This window comes from Cricetulus griseus, chromosome 2, assembly GCF_003668045.3.
Source record: "Cricetulus griseus strain 17A/GY chromosome 2, alternate assembly CriGri-PICRH-1.0, whole genome shotgun sequence".
Taxonomy (NCBI): Eukaryota; Metazoa; Chordata; class Mammalia; order Rodentia; family Cricetidae; genus Cricetulus; species Cricetulus griseus.
In genome coordinates this window covers 459,233,211-459,246,358 of record NC_048595.1, presented here as the reverse complement: position 1 = coordinate 459,246,358, position 13,148 = coordinate 459,233,211, and the positions used below count along the sequence as shown (strand labels likewise).

Below are 13,148 nucleotides of genomic sequence, written 5' to 3'. Positions count from 1 at the left end.
GCCGGCAGATCTCTGTGAGTTCAAGACCAGCCTGGTCTACAGCTAGAATTCCAGGACAGCCAGGGCTACACAGAGAAACGCTGTTTCGGGAAACAACAACAACAAAGCCCACAAACGAAACAAACAAACAAATCCCCAAATAAACAAGAATTTAAAGGTATAGTTTAGGCTGGCCTGGAACTCCTGATCCTCCTACCCCTCCTGGTATGCCATTGGGTTTGGTAAAGAGTGACTATTGCTTCCCTGTGGAGTTCTGAGTGTCCGTTGGTTTACCAGAGCATGGTGCCTTGCACATGACACATTGTTTGTTATCTCTGTTGTAATGGTAGGGGTGCCAGGAGAGTCTTTTAACTGTGTTCTTTCTACAGGTCAGGGCGGTGTCTGAATAGCAGGTGGTGCTGTGTTCTTTGAGATAAACATTGATGTTTACAAGGCTGTGCTGTCCACCCCACTTCTGTATCTGTACCTCCTAGACCAACTTCTTAGACAGCAAAATAAACAAAGTAAAGAGGGCAGGGGTCCACAGAAGGGTAGGCTCTGTTGTGTGTGGGGGGGTGGGGTGGGGGTGGCTTCTGGCTACAGTTTGTCTGCAATCGAACTTTTCAGTCATTAAAGTTCTACCCAGTAAACATGCTCTGGAGAAATCTTTGAATGCATGGCTCTGTGCTCTAGTTTAAACTCAGCTAATGACTGAGATGATCTTCGTTACAGCTTGAATTAACAGAATAAACGGAGGTGGGGTGTATAGATTGTGGTTTAGCACTGGCCTAGCATATGGGGATCTCCACCTGAATGCAGCACTGCCAAAACAGTCTTTCCAAACTGATGTGTGGGTAGACAAGATATGCTGGTGAACTGCACAGGCGACTGATCAAACACTCGACATTTTTATGACCCCCAAAACAAGCTCTGTACCTACTTCCTGGTGTGGGCTATATTCTTGTTTTTTTTAAATGAACCATAAAAATGAAGGGCAATAAAATCTTGGTTTTTCTTTTTCTTTTGGATTTCTATTATTGTCGGTCAGATTTTATTAAGGAATAACATTGGGCTGGCAGATAGCTCAGTGGGTAGAACACACTTGCTTCGGAAAGCCTGATAACCTACCTGAGTTCAATCCCTGGAATTTACAGCTCCAGTAAGTGGCCTCTAAGCTTGGTGCCCCCTTTCTCAATAAAGAAATGAATGTAAAAAGCAGATCCGAAGAGCAACTATGACCATTGACAGTTCTCTTGAGCATTCTAAAATACTTGGAGTTACTGGGTTGGGCCTCAACAGAATTGGATCACAGTGGCTGGCGGTTGACTTCTTTCATACCTGGAATGGGAATGCGGAAAAACCTGAGGCGAGTAGGGCTAGTGTGTGGATGTAAATTAACTACCAATAAAACTGTGGAGAGAAGAATCTTTGATGGCCGCTGCCCTGAGGTTCATCGGGTTTGAGTCGTTGATAACCTTGTCAAACCCAAAGATAAAGGCTGGTCTTGTCACCCCGGGCACCTGGCTGAGGTAATAACAGCGTAATCTCCTGAGGGTGGAAGCAGGCCAGGCTCTGCCTTCGGTAATTACAGCTCTAGAATTGCCGTCCTCTACTGAGAAACCAGGATGGGGAGGGCAGGAAATTGTGTTTGTTTCTGTCCTTGGATTTAAAAGAGAAAGCAAGCAAAACAAGGACAAGTTCTCCAGGTAGTGAGAAAAACAGCCAGGGGCTGGGCTCCCCTCACTCAGGGTTAACCAGCTTGCAAACTGTCAAGTAAAGAGGCTCAGCTGCTGACAATAATCCCCAAACTTTAAGCAGGAGCCTTCCCTTCTAAATGTAAATAGCCAAGTCACTGCTTTGCTAAGCTGGGAAGGAAGTTACCCGAGCACCTAGTGACTCATTTGTTGCCTTGCACTCTGGCAGTAGGGGAAAAAAAAGTTTACGAAATGCAAGAAATCGGCTTTAAATCCCAGCTCTGTAAGGGAATTCCTCCCCAACGGGGTGAAAGCCATCCACACAAAAGAGCCCCTGTTGACATCTCATTTACAATCTCCCCTAGGACACAGACAAGACTGCCTCAATAAACCCGGCTCAGAAACACCCATTGTTCAAAATCTTCCATTAGCACCAGGCTACCATCACCCTAAGGCTTTGCAAAAGAAAAGATTTGGTTGGAGGAAGCCTGGGACTGGGGAAACTGAAAAGGCAGGAAACTGTCCTTTGATCCTGGCCGTCCAAGAGTGCATGCATACAGAATAAAGTTAATGGCATTTCCGTATTATTTTTCCCAAGAGAAGCCTGGGAGAGTCCCAAACGAGTGATCGTGAACTCTAAATTTGATGTCACTTCTATGCAGAAACTTCTGTGAACAGGATTGCTAAACAAAGAGACTATGCTCTACCTAACTTATGTACCCTCAGCCTTGTGAAACCTGATACTGCCGCAGCTTAACACAGCTGAGTCTGTTAGAGCCCTTTGTTCCGAGCAGTCAGGCCTCAAACCTGTCCACAGAGTTCTTGAGCAGCCCCACCATTTTGGTCCCTCATCTCACTAAAGCTTGAAAGCTCCCGGAATGATATAGTGCTGTTGTTTGGATACACCTTAAATTCCGTTTGGGTTTGTCAAAAAAGGAGGTGGGATTTAAAAACAAACAAAAAAACAAATTATCTTTACCCTCCTAAGCGACCTTCCGGTTAACATGTCTAGCCCCAAATCCATGGCATTTGTGTATTCTGGCCATTCTCTTTCTGATCTTCCTGTCTCTTAGGTCATTCTGGAATCATTCTGTGTCCTATCTGACCCTTTCTCGGTCTCTAGGTCTTTCTATTTATTAACCCGACTCGGGAGTGTCACAGCCATTTCCTCAGGTCTCTACAGCTCCAGGTTGTGATTTATTAATGAGTCATGAGATTGACAGAGGTGAGTCATGCAGTTTCACTATTCAGAAAGGAAAACATTTAAATAGAAAATACCAGAATGCCCTCATGGGTTAGGAAGCGTATTGTTGCGTGAAGCATGTTTGTCCGGATCTGTGTACAAAGTAGGCAACAGGTCAAATGCTTTTGTTTGTCAAAACTATTTTATAATTGGCCACCCTGTAGGTCTTGTCCCTGCTTCCAAACTATTGTATGTACTTAGAGCCATGGTGAAAACGTGGCATGTACAGCCTGTCACTGAGGCTTACGAATGTTCCCCAGGAGGAAGGAGTCCCATCTGGGGCTGAGGAAACTCTTGCTCCCCAATTCTGCTAGCCTTCAGGCATACAAATTTCCTCACTTTGCCCTCAGGCATTCAAATTTCCTCACTTTGCCCTGGGATTCCAACTGTGGAGGTCTTTCCTTCTGTTTCCTGTCCTTCCAAATGCCTCTCCACCCTGCTCTTCTGGCCTGACAGGGCAGTTGTTACTAAATTCTATTATCTTTTTAGTTCCTTCTGAGTTAAAGCCCCCAAGAGGGCATTCCATTAGCAGATGTGTGACCTGAAGGGTTGCCTAGGGGATGGGTTCACTTTCCATCCCACCCTAATCTTGGTTTTCTCTGTTGGGAAGATGTCTTTATGCCAGAAGTCCCTCCTCCTTCAGGTGAGCTGGCCAAAGCCGGTTGGATCTGATAGGCAGCTAGAGTAACTACAGAAAGCCCTCTGCATGCTAAATGACACAAGTCCTCCAAAGTCACTACGTTTGTCAGCTGCCATGGCAGCGGCAGGGGGGGAGGGGTGATAAGGAGCAGCACTGAGCTCCTTAAGAAGTCAAACCTTCATCACCCCTAAAACAGACATAGGCGCTCCTCTATATTAGCGTGTTCTTTCTCTCACTCTGGCTTAACCTCCCAGCCCCCAAGGATGGAAAAGTTGATTTTCTTTCTTTCTTAAGATTTTATTTATTTATACAGTCTTCTTTCTGCCTGTACGCCAGCAGAAGGCACCAGATCTCATTCAAGGTAGTTGTGAGCCACCATGTGGTTGCTGGGAATTGAACTCAGGACCTCTGGAAGAATGGTCAGTGCTCTTAACCGCTGAGCCATCTCTCTGGCCCAGGGAAAGTTGATTTTCATCACTCATTTCTCCTATTCTTGGACCAGGTTGATGGATTCCTCTACTGATGTCTAAGACAGATATTGCGGCTGGAGATCCATGCAGGTTCAGAGCTGTCTCACAGCAAGATGTCACGTGGGAGTAAACTCAAGAGCGCTCAAAACCAGCTGGGACCAGCTTGGTGAGATGACAGCTAACTGCTTCTATGCCCCCACCTCCTTTTGTTTTTGTTTTGTTGTTGTTGTTGTTGTTGTTTGTTTTTGAGACAGGGTTTCTCTGTGTAGCTTTTGGAGCCTGGAACTCACTTTGTAGACCAGGCTGGCCTGGAACTCACAGAGATACACTTGCCTCTGCTTCCCAAGTGCTGGGACTAAAGGCGTGCATCACCACTCCCCACCTAAATGCCCCTTACTATGGCATCTCCATAGTACCAGCCTTGCAAAATTCCTCTTGCCATCCATCTGGCTCCATGGCACATCCCCAAACTCCATATAAGAACAGAAAAGAGATGTAAACCCTATTCCAGGAATCCCTACCCTGCCCACCGCCATGACTTTTAATCTTCCCTGTGTTATAAGGCGCCTGGTTAGTCCCAACTGTTAGCCATCAGACTAGCATCCCCTCCCCCCTCTGGAGTGCAGGGGCCAGGACTGTGAAAAGATATGGAAGGCTTGCTCTCAAGCTGAGTGTAATAGCACTTGAGAAGAGGGGGCTCTAAGATCGGCAGTTCAGGACCAATCTGGGCTATTGCATGGTGGTGAATTTGAGGCCAACCTGGTCTCAGAGGACTGAGAGATGAAGAGACCTTTCCAAGGCCAAACAGCTTCTTAGGAGTAGGAAATTAATGCTGTGTAGGTTTTAAATCAATTCAGGAACGCTGGAGATTAGATCCAGGGTATGGGGGGCGGGGTATGCTAGGCAAGGACTCTGTCTATAGGGTGGCAAGTGAGATGGCTCCGCTAGTACAAGCACTTGTGTTGGGTCCACGGTGGAAGCAGACCACAGACTCCACAAAGCTGTCTTCTGACTTCCACATACTCAAGGCGGCACACGTGTGTGGTGCACTCAGTTCCTAAGCTTCGTAAGAATCCATAATCCTTACAGACACATACACTCATACACACAAGGGATCTAATACTCTTTCTTTTTTCCCTCTTTTCTACCTCTCTTCCTTCTCTTCTGTGATGCTGAGAAGCTTTACACATGCCAGGGAGATGCTCTACTGCCGAGCCACACCCTCCAACCCTAGAGACACAGCATTAGCAGTTAAAATACATCAGGGCTTGGATACAAAAGGCCGTGACTTCCACCCAGGTTCTGGAAAGAAAGAAAGGAAAAAAGAGAGAGAGAGAGAGAAAGAGAAGAAAGAAAGGGAGGAATAAGGAAAAATGAAGGAAGAAAGAAAAAAGGAAGGAAGGAAGAGAAAGAAAATAGGAGTTCCTGGTGGCTTCCACTTTGGAGCTCTCCCCAGGTGGAATGCAGCTGGACCTGGGTGGGTGGCAACTATGATAGTCCCCTCACTATCCACACTCCTCTGACTTCAAGGGCCTGGTACTTTTCCTCCTTCGACCACATCTGCCCTTGAAAGGTTTTAAAAAGCAACCTGAAAGACCGGGGTGATAACTCAGTGTAAGAGCTTGCCTTCTATGACTAAGGACCTAGGTTTAGTCGCTAATACCAATGGGAAAGGGGGGGGGGCAGAAACTGAGTGCCATTACATGCTTATATGAGAAAAGTGCATAATACAATCAATACTACAAAGCCAGGCGGTGGTGGTGCATGCCTTTAATCCCAGCACTTGGGAGGCAGAGAGACAAGTGGGTCTCTGGGAGTTCGATGCCAGCCTAGTCTACAAAGCTACACAGAGAAACCCTGTCTCGAAAAACCAAAAATAAAATAAAATAAAATAAAAAATATAGAAAAAAGAAAACAATCAATACAATATAATAGATCAATACATAACATAGTAATTAATATTAATAAGTAATATATTCATAAAATTAAGGAAAAGGGGCCGGAGAGATGGCTCAGCGATTAAGAGCACTGCCTACTCTTCCAAAGGTTCTGAGTTCAATTCCCAGCAACCACATGGTGGCTCACAACCATCTGTAATGAGATTTGGTGCCGAACACTGTACACATAATAAATAAATCTTTTTAAAAAAATGAAGGAAAAGATGGGCTCAAAAAACACAGGCACAAAGACCAAACAGCATCCATAATGGCTTCTTGCTTGAGCACATCCAAGTGTCTAAAGAGATAGTCTTGTGGTTATTTGTTATTAACTGGAGAAATAACTGGAATTCTTTTTAGAGTTGAAAGTAAGCATGTTATGAGCTCACACCTGCAATCCCACCACTCCAGAGGCTGAGGCAGGAGGACTGTGAACTCAAGAACTGCTAGGGCTACATAGCTACTTCCAGGCCAGCTTGGACTATGTAGCCAGATCCGATCTCACACATAAAAAAAATAAAATAAAATAAAAATAAATAAAGCAGAGAGGGAAAGATTGAAGAACTTTCTGCTCCCAAACACATTGTACTGGCACAGTATCCCAAAGATGCCAGAATTTCTTCGTGCCCTTCTCTGGATGTAGGCCCTAGTGGCCACTTGGAGAGAAATCTATTAATCTATTAACTCTGCTTCACACACAACCCCCCCCCCCCCCCCCCGTCTCTTCCCATGTCTTTTACAGAAAGGAAGTCCCTGTTGTCAGGGGCAGACCATGTTATTTACTCTCTAGCTTGGGTTTAGATAACCCATAGTATAAAACAGAAATCACTCCTTTTGGGCGTGTGGCCACATTCCTTTGAAAACTGTCCTTGGCAAGGCCGCCTCCCCTCCTTTTTGTTTGACACTCTTTTAAGTTTCAAAACCATACCTGAGTGATTAAAGATGCTCAGTGCCACAGAATCTTTAGATTTACAGACCCTACCCCCAAACCATATGAAGACAGTCAGCTAACACCAGAATGCACTCCTTATTTTTTTTTTTTTTTTTTAGTTCTGTGCCTGAGTAACACAAACATGTAAAGTTCTAGGGGTTATAATTTCTAGAAAAGTGATGCGTGCAACAGACTATAGACCAGCGCTACCAGTGGAGGTCGTCCATGGCATTATGCTGGCCAGAGAAGAGAAGGACAGGCATGGCCTGGATAGCGCACTCATTCAGCCTAGCGATGCTGACCGCCTCCTTCCCTTCTCCAGCCCTTTGTGTTGAGTTCTTAAGATGGAATGTTGAGGACGACAGTGTCTGTCTTCTCCAGTCTAGCTGGCTCTTTAATAAAGACCTCCCTCCCGTGTGTGTGTGTGTGTGTGTGTGTGTGTGTGTGTGTGTGTGTGTGTGTGGTGAGACTATTCGGGCTCTGTCATTACTACTGTTACTTTGGCACATATATATATATATATATATATATATATATATATATATATATATATATATTTGTTTATTATGTACACAGTGTTCTGCCTGCATTTATGCCTGCAGGCCAGAAGAGGGCACAAGATCTCATTATAGATTGTTATGAGCCACCATGTGGTTGCTGGGAATTGAACTCAGACCACTGGAAGAGTAAGCAGTGCTCTTAACCTCTGAGCCATCTCTCCAGCTTGGCACAATTATATTTAATATGCACATGAATACCTATGCCTATTCTATCAGTAGGTATACATTCTACCAATGAGCTGGATTCTGTCTGAAGGACTCAGTTGGTCAATTTTTCTGTTCTAGAATCATACTATTTCCCAATAGGGGTGAAGGCTGAAGGACACAGGAGGTACTGGGTTCAGGTTTTTTTTCTAACACCCACCACCCAACCTTACCCCCACCTCTGTAACCTATACACACAGTGAAGTCTTTTACATTTTCCCTTGAATGAAGGAAGATTTGTAATTTGTTACTAAGACAGTTGGGAGTTACACTGCATGGCCTCCAATGCAAGATCAGAATGTGTAATGCAAATTCTAGCAGCCCTGTGGTCCTAAGGCCGTCATGCTGTTAGGAAGCTCGGGTCAGCCTGTGAGAAAGACCATGTGGGGAGGCCTTGAGTCTACAGAGGGAGAGATGCCGTGATGACCCAGATGTTCTAGCTCCCACTGACTGTAAGACCAGGAGAGACCCTGAGCCAGAACCACCAAAACCAGCCAAAAGCCCTCCCCAAATTCCCTTTTCTCAGAAACTGACAACTAACTGATAAAATGTTTACTGTTGTTTCACATTGCCAAGTCTGTGGTTGAACTGTTACATAGAAATACACACATCATTGCTCTTAAACTAATGACTGGCAGAGGTGTCATGCAAACCAGGTTGCTATGACAGGGCAAGACTGTGCATAGATTCCTCCGTCTTTTATTTTTGATGAAGATTGGATCCCCTTGATGGAGAATTCCATGGAAAATTACCCAACTCTATTCTAGGGATCCAAGGTCAAGCTGACCCAGCTAGCTTATCTTAGCTTCGGTTAAACGGCCTGCTTGTACAGACATTCCCCCCCACCCACACACACACAACTCCAGTCAACTGCTTATCTTAGCTTTTGTTAAACTGCTTGCTTGTGTAAAACTTCTCCCTGTAGTTGCTGAGCAAAATGCCAGGATGTGGCTTTTACTTTAAAAACCCCTTTATCATAAATACATGGTTCTACACTTGGGTCCTGAACACCAGAGTGTAGTTCTAGCCATTTAGAATAAAGACTTACAGTTGGTTATAAACTGTGTTTGAGTGGTTGTCTCTGGTGGGCTCCCTGTAACATTTTTTGAAGCCCCAGCAAGATTTCCCAGAGACTGGACCCAGACACTTAGGGGCCTCAGGACCCCCAGAAGCAGGGAAGGGTATGCCAACTGGAGAAGACTCCTAGGAGAACCCTGAGAATATACTCTCCGGCCGATAGCTGTTAGTTGTTAAGTGCCCCACAGATACCCGGTGCTGCCACCCAAAAGATGGTAAATCCAAAGTCTCCCAGTTTGAGCATCTCTGGAGGTAAGTTTGGTCTGTAGGAGGTGCTGTCTGAGTAGGACACAGAGGGGAAGTCAGATGTGACCTAGGTCCAGTGCTCAGGAGCCATGTGAGAAGTCAGTGGACTTCTGTGGATTGTTCAGGTGTCTGGATGTGTGGTGGCCACCCCTGGTTGTGTTTACTGTGTGTCTCCCTGTGGGTTTCTGTCAGTTCTATTGGTTGGAAAAACAGATCTAAAATGGGAGAGGGGTGAGCCATCCTCAGACTGCAGCTGTCTCTGCCCCCAAAATAGTGGACTATTTGCTGCAGTCTATGATGGTCTGGCCACTTGCTCTGTGACACCTGTGGAAGGCAAGAGGTCCTTGTGCACACAGATAAGCACTGAGGACACCAGGAAAAAAACGTGCAAGCTTGTCTCTTTACAGGGAGGAAATATTGACGTGCTCTTCCACCAGCAATGCTGGGAATAGATGTAGTTTATCATCTAGTGATCTTTTGCTGTCTGTGGGGTCAGGCCTCATCCAAATCCTCCAGGCTATTATGTTTGCTTATACCAGAGCTGTACCCCCCCCACCCCCCAGATGTTGAGCATGGCTTCTCAGTCAGTAGAACCCATCCTTACAAGAAATGTCACTTGTATTTTACAACCTTGCTTGTGTTTGTGTTATTTTAGGGCCAGGCCAATCCTGACTCCCACAGGCATTAAGTTTACCTCCCTAGATCCTTATCCTGAGGATGGTTTCTAAGGCAATAGAACCCATCTTTATGGAAATGCCATATGTACTTTGTAAAGAATTTTAGTGTAAGCATATCTTAAGCTTTGTTGTACACATGGGATTGAGTTAGCTGTCATCAGGAAACATTTTTCTCCCCAAATTGTGTTGTGCTTCATTTTGGCTAAAATAAACCCACGAGGTGCCAGGTTCTATAAGTCTGAACCAGTACCAGCCAAGCAAATCATGTTGAACTGGATCTCCTTCTGAGCCAGCACCAGCTGGTGAGTCAAGTTGAACCAGATCCCCTTCTTGCCTCTGGTGGATCGTTTCTCTGTCAGTGGTAGCATTTGTAGACTCCACAGATACTCCCCTTTCTGTGGTGGCTGGCTACTGTTGCTGCTGCGGAGATGCCCTTAGCTTCCTGAGTCACAGTGGTTGTCACCAGTTTCCCTGTAATAACCAATTAGCTTTCTCTGGTGCAAGACCCTCCCACCTTGCCTTAAGACCTGTGCCCTCTTGTCGGGGACTTGAATCCTTTTTGGTCCAGCCAGGTTGACCAGAGAAACCTAAAACCTTCATCACTTCAGCCCCACCAGAGGAAGTTTGTTGGCCTCCAGTTCCAGCACGGTCACATAACTTTCACTTGTGGTCCCACAGTCCTGGTCCCAGTCCCTGTGTGGAGGTGGAGAGGGGCCAGGCCCCTCATCCAGGGATCCGTGCTTTCTAAGAGTGCACACAGGGAGGAGGAAATAGTTCCTGGAGCTGCACGCCCTCTCTGCTCCTTCCTCTGCCTACTCTAAGCCCCAGGAAGGGGAAAGCAGTTCCTCCAGTAGCAACCCTGGGGTGAGGGTCAGCGAGAGGGAATTCAACTTCTTCCCTGTTCATGGTTTATGTCCCCTTCTCTACTGGTGACATATAATTGGAAGACCCTTATCAGCCTGTTGGAAACTGTTTTAAGGTCGGAGAACATTGGATGATCTTTCAGTAGACATTATTAGAAGGATTAGCAGTTTATCTAAGGTAAGTCCAGCTACTCAAGGACCTGATGAATTAATTGCCCACGGGGTTTCTGGAAAGGCTATGTGAGACATATTGGGTATTTATTCCCCTAGACCCAGATGCCTCTAAAGACCAGCCAGGCATAGATACTGCTTTTGTCATGTAGTTGGCCCCCAGACATAAGGTGAGAGCTCCAGAAATTAGAAGGATCTGAAATGATAAATAGGTCTCAACTTCTAGAAATTGCTCAGTAAGTTTACAGCAGCCAAGATTCAGCTGAAGATAGAAAGGGAAACAAACTCTGTGTGGTAATTGCTGACAAGGGAGGAAATAGGGGAAGTAGACCAAAAGAAAGGGGTAAAAAACCCAAAAATATTGTTTTAAAAAAGCCCCGATTCCAGATCTGTTGGAATTTAGACAAAAGAATCCACACAGCACCCTGCTCTGGTATGTAGATGACCTCCTCATGGCTTCAACCACTAAGTAGGAGTGTGTGTGTGTGTGTGTGTGTGTGTGTGTGTGTGTGTGTGTGTGTAGCATGTGTGGTGTGTGTATGTATGTATATGCATGTGTGTGTGGTATGTGTGTAGTGTGTATGTATGTATGTATGTATGTGTGTGGTGTGTGTGTTGGTTACAAGTGTTCCCAGTGAATGTAGTTAAACATATTGTTTCAGGATTTATGATTGCCTTGGAATTTGAGAAGATGGGCCAGTTCTTTTCTCAAGGATGGGCTCAGTAGGGAGAGGATCCGTAGTCCCCACCCTCTTCCCTGAGTCTTTACCTCTAAGTCAGATTCCATCCTAGTGACAGCCCCGCCCTTTGCTGTATCTGTCCAGGCAGGCCAGTCAGGAGGGATACATTTCCTCCCAACTTTCCCCTCTCCCTGCTGCCTGAGGCAATCATTCCCTGCCTAGTTGGAAAGATACCATACTCACTTTCAACACACACATGAGGTCATCCCTTCAGCCCTCTGTCGAAGGCTGAATCACACAGACATTGATTTGAATGTTTGGACTAGCTGCTTCATGTCAGCTGGGTGATCCCAGGTGCTTAGGCTCCATCTGTACAGTGGGCATGCTGAAAGTGTTGCCCCGATGGACACACGAGGGTTAAATGGGAAATCTATATGAAAGTTCTTTTGGGCAAGCCCTGAAGAGGGGAGGTTAAGACTATTGTAAGTAACTATAGTTGGTAACTATCCTCCCCCACCCCCCAAGACAGGGTTTCTCTGTGTGGCTTCCTGTCCTGGAACTTGCTCTGTAGACCAGGCCGGCCCTGAACTCACAGAGATCTGCCTGCCTCTGCCACCCAAGTGCTGGGACTAAAGATGTGCACCTTAACCTCCCAGTGGTAACTATTCTTGCACAGGGTAACACCAGCCCTCAATTCCTAAGCTTCATAAGAATCCATAATCCTTACAGACACATACACTCATATACACAAGGGATCTAATACTATTTCTTTTCTCCCTCTTTCCCTACCTTTCTTTCTCTTCTGTGATGCTGGGCTTCAAAAGCCTTACACACGCCAGGGAAATGCTCTACTGCCAAGCCACACCCTCCAACCCTAGAGACACAGCATTAGCAGTTAAAATACATCAGGGCTTGGATACAAAAGGCCGTGACTTCCACCCAGGTTCTGGAAAGAAAGAAAGGAAAAGAGGAGAGAGAGAGAAAGAGAGGGGGGAGGAAGAAATGAAGGAAGGGAGGAAGAAAAAAGGAAGAAAGGAAGAATGAAAAGGAAGGAAGAAAAGGAAGGAAGGAAGGAAGGAGGGAAGGAAGGAAGGAAGAAAGAAAGAAAGAAAGAAAGAAAGAAAGAAAGAAAGAAAGAAAGAAAGAAAAAAAGAGTTCCTGGTGGCTTCCACCTACTGGAGCTCTCCCCAGGTGGAATGCAGCTGGACCTGGGTGGGTGGCAACTATGATAGTCCCCTCACTATCCACACTCCTCTGACTCCAAGGGTCTGGTACTTTTCCTCCCTTGACCTCAGCCGGGCCTCCACAGCACCCTGACAGCTGCTGTCAGATTCCACTGTTCCAGCGCCGGAAGTAAGGCAGGCTGAGGTCTTTCTGGGTGAGTGACTGTGTTTGAGATGAGATTAAGCCGATGCCAGTGCTGGGGACAACAGCCTTTCCTTGAGTCACCTCTGTCCTACCTCATGTGTCTCATGACACACACTGAGTCTGTTGACCACTGGCCTGTGTAATGGTGCATCAGCCTTGGGTATCGGACAGTGAGTGGGCTCTGGTAACCTGGGAGCAGTGCGTCTACTTGTGAATGTAGGGTTGACTTGTGCTAAGCGAGCCAGCCTGCATCCTGCCACCAAGTGTGTCCTTGACTTTGGGGCTTAAAAGCCTGGCATATGTATGTTGTTCTGTTTCCCCGTCCCTCCGTGGAGGATGAGGGTTACTCCAGCTTACCCACTGATGTTGCAGGGATTTTCCTCAGCCACAAGGATGGGGTAAGAGGAC

At 46.0% G+C, this 13,148-nt stretch overlaps 2 protein-coding genes across 39 annotated transcripts in view; one reads left to right on the top strand and one right to left on the bottom strand.

Annotated features, from left to right (window-relative positions):
* Window positions 1-13,148, bottom strand: part of LOC100774912 (disks large-associated protein 1) — a 766,677-nt gene that overhangs the window by 70,504 nt on the left and 683,025 nt on the right. The gene's annotated exons all lie outside the window — the stretch shown is intronic.
* LOC103161380 overlaps window positions 1-13,148 on the top strand; it is a 67,834-nt gene that overhangs the window by 8,535 nt on the left and 46,151 nt on the right. For 33 of the 38 annotated variants that reach the window (XR_004768793.1, XR_004768808.1, XR_004768806.1 and 30 more), the window contains one exon: window positions 4,059-4,192. The gene's annotated coding sequence lies outside the window, so the exon portion shown is untranslated. Of the gene's footprint in view, window positions 1-368; window positions 1,000-2,912; window positions 3,560-3,927; window positions 3,976-4,058; window positions 4,193-11,249; window positions 12,751-13,148 lie in introns of those variants that run through there. The other 5 variants (XR_004768825.1, XR_004768823.1, XR_004768809.1 and 2 more) reach the window with 4 other exon arrangements.